The 3,699-nt window shown below is 42.4% G+C and overlaps 1 protein-coding gene across 1 annotated transcript in view; it reads right to left on the reverse strand.

Annotated features, from left to right (window-relative positions):
- Positions 1-3,186: 3,186 nt before the first annotated feature.
- cdc42ep3 (CDC42 effector protein (Rho GTPase binding) 3) overlaps positions 3,187-3,699 on the reverse strand; it is a 10,352-nt gene continuing 9,839 nt past the window's right edge. Inside the window, exon 2 of the mRNA XM_076286017.1 lies at positions 3,187-3,699. This exon is cut by the window's right edge and continues 1,485 nt beyond it. The gene's annotated coding sequence lies outside the window, so the exon portion shown is untranslated.

Below are 3,699 nucleotides of genomic sequence, written 5' to 3' on the forward strand. Positions count from 1 at the left end.
GAAGGCTCATGTTATGGAATCTTATTTTAAACTTCAAGTCATTCAGACTTGAAAAGGGGGAATTGATAGCAATAAAATGTATGGTTAAAATGGATAATAATTTAACTTCAAGACTACTTTTAGTTAGCCATGTAACCCATCTTGGTTTTAAACAAAGACACTATCCCCTCCCCCAATGGAATGCTAATGTGCTGGTTTAAGGCCTATCACTTACACAAGACAAAGGATGCTTCCTTGATATAATGTATCCATGTATCATGAAATGTAAATGTATTCATGTCTGGTATCATTTTGATAGTCTCATTACATGGATTGTAATGATGTGATTGTGAGAATGTTTGGAACATTCTATAAGTGATATTTCTGATATATAAGATATCTCTCCTCATGCTATTCTGACAAGAATTCATAGGTGTGAAGTGGGTGTGAGTAGGTGTGTCTGATACCAACTGTAGAACCAATCAAGTGGGCTTGTTCTTGGCGCCACTTTGTTCTTTGTTTAAACCATTTAAAAGTAACTAAACTGCAATGTTTGTGAGATCAGATTTTGGATTGTCAGACTAAGGATGTAGAGCGGAAGAGAGTAGTTGGCTCTAGGCCAACCTAGGCCTTTTAGGCCTGGGCTAGGCCTACATAGACCTTTTTTTTGTACTCTCTCTGCTTGTAACAGAATAAACCTGATTCCTGAGTTTTTCCTGAAGTTCGCCAGTCTAAGATCAATATTAAGTAATTATTCACCTACAATTACTTTCAGGTGTAATTGCTCCAAGCCCATGTGTCTGTGCTAAACAGGCTCAATTGGATTTTCATCTTTTTCTTCATTGTGCACTCTGACGTCTGTGCATTAGGCCACATCTGCAAAGGTACAGAGAGCTTTGGGTCTTCTTAGGTCACATGGGCACTCTGCTCCGGAGCTGTGGATGAACAAAAAAAAAAAAAAAAACACAGCTATTTTCTTACATCCTGCTATATAAAGACTCACTGGTATTTCTCTATTTTCTGCTTCAGGTTTCTGGGAAGACTCTGTGGGGGACTCAGAAACAGGCAGCCGTATTGCCTCGCCAGAGAGTCCATGAAGAGATATACTTATCTCAGAGGGTGAGCCACAAGAAGAACAAACAAACATCAAGGTGAATCATTGGTTAGACATCCAATCATTGGTTAGACATCCAATTGTGACTGTATACAGTTATAAAGAGGGAATAGAGATAGATATAATATATTATTTCAACATCTAGTTGGAATATGCCAATCAATTCCAGAACATTTTGATTTTATGCCTTTATATGCTATGAATGACTATTTTGCTATTTGAATGGCAATGGCTATTTCTGAGTGTTCCAAGCTGCATGGATTTCCTGGCATGGGCCTCAATCTGCCCTGACCCTTCCAAATGCACACATTTCCTTTCTTAAGACCTGAAAGTACATACATACCAAACCACGCCTGAGCACTTCTGGACACTGTTATTAGCTCAGTAATGTAGCATAGCATAAGCATGCACAAACAGTCATTACCTTGATAGCACGTCTCCACCTGAGGTCATCATTCGGCGGGATCGTCTGAGCGGTGATTTATTCACCAGTGTTTACGTCTCAACCCAAAAGGGACTTTCCATCAAGCGGACGACATGCAGGAGTGCATGCCATTTTTGCCTGACTCAATATATGCATCATATGGGGGTCCTTGGCAGCCCTTCAGGCAGGATTTGAGTCACCCCAGTGCCTCCAGTGAGACAGGACCAGGAGTGACTGATTATGGGATGTGCAGGGATTCTTCTTTGAAGGAAGATTCTAGAGGGGTTGACCGCAGTTGGGCTACAAAACAACAAGCAAATGCAGCAAATGCTTTGCACATGACATTGGGCTTTTTAAAAACACACTCGGGTGGAATGTGGCAATGGAAATTGGCCACCGTGTTTACATCTTCCCTCCACAACAACAGCCTGTAAAGTCAGCTGCATAAGAAAGGGAAATGAGGGAGTTGTGGGATATGGTTTTGGTGTCTGATTTGTGACACTTCAAAGCAAGAACAAGCACCCAGCACAGTGACATAAGCCTCAATTAAAATAGCAGTAAAACTCTTTGCCTGTATCACTGGAGCTGCTTTACTGTTGCCCTATGAAGTGGCTTTGGGAATAATCTCCCCCATTTAATGCATTTTCATTCATCCTTTTATGACCAACCAACTGAAGCAGTTTCTGGGCCTAGCCTGGTGCTAACCACTTATGACCAGGGGAGAGCAGCTGTAAGGGAGAGAAAAGAGAACTCTCAAACAGGGGTCACTGAGACTACAGGCGTGGGTAATTACAGCTGTCTGCCCTTACAACACCCCCCCAGGCTCCTCCCATGACACACACACACACACAGACACACACACACACACACACACACATGTAGGGTACATAGATAGACAGAGCCCGGTACTGGGTCAACAACCTTTTATCACCCCAGACAAGGGAGAAGAAGATGCATCACTTTGTGCAGAACAAACCATGCCTGTGGGCAGTTAAGTTTTACAATGCCATTCTCAAACTTTCCTCACAAAGGAATGTGTTTGTGTGTTTGTGTGATGGTTACTCGCAGGATATGTTGGTTTGTGTGTGTGTGTGAGAGAGAGAGAGAGAGAGAAAAAGAAAGAGAGAGAGCATGCATGTGACTATGTGTGTGTGTGTGTGTGTGCGTGTGTACCCATATGTGTGTGATTGAGTGAGGGTCTGCCGTGACCCTCGCCTTCAATCAGCTGATTTATGGCTGTTCCTGTGCACTTGTGTTCCCACCCTGGAATGCCGGGAATGCCGTCGTCCCCTCCTCCTGTCCCGCGCCCATCGGCCAGCAAACAAACGGTGCGGGCGTCTCGTTTTAGAGTCGTGATGAACTGATCTGCCGCCCCCCCTGCTTTGCGCACATCACAGAGGGCAGGCTGGCCCGGGAACGCCAGGAATGCCAGGGGCGAGAGAGAGCCTTTCACGGGTTTTGTTTTCCCTTGTTGCACTTTTCCTCCTCTCTCGTCTCTCCATCGTTTCTCCTTTCCTCTCTCGCTCTTTCACTTCCATTTTACCTCATACTCCCTTTTTGCCTTCCTCATTTACTTGCCCTAAACTTTTGTCTGCACTGTGACAAAGCACCTTGTTGCAGTGAAAAAAAAATATCACTGGAATCTAGAGAAGAAAACATGAAAAAAAAAAACATCCTAATTTCATTTTATTTTATTTCCACAGAATAGCATAAGTGTACTTCACACTCTTGTAGCACTGTTAATGAAATAGTATAAATATGTACATGAAAACATTTCTTGATAAACTTTGGGGAAAAAAAATCACACATATGCATATCTCAAAAAAGAAATATTATCATAGTGTTATATCATATTATTGTATTTGTGCATGAAAGCATAAACGGTGTCCACACTTGTCAGACTCGCTACCTTTTTAGTCTACATCTAAAATCGGGATTGTTTCTAAGCACACAAAACAACCTTTTTGCACATAATTGGATCTCAACATAAAAGGCACGATGGCTGTGTTGTCGCTACTTTGTGTTAATGTAATCATGCCGGCTCGTCCCACACCAGTGACACAAGAGGAAAACATAGACAGACAGAGTGAGAAATAACCTCCAAACAGCACTCTATTAAAAACTAAGGATGAGGATAAAAACTCTGTAAAAAAATGGCTGCCCCCTTCCTTGTCTTTTTGAG

The sequence above is a fragment of the Alosa pseudoharengus genome, unplaced genomic scaffold (assembly GCF_046254945.1).
Source record: "Alosa pseudoharengus isolate Yale_2024_CS ecotype anadromous, Long Island Sound unplaced genomic scaffold, YU_APseudo_1.1 YU_APseudo_1.1_scf_15, whole genome shotgun sequence".
Lineage (NCBI taxonomy): Eukaryota > Metazoa > Chordata > Actinopteri > Clupeiformes > Clupeidae > Alosa > Alosa pseudoharengus.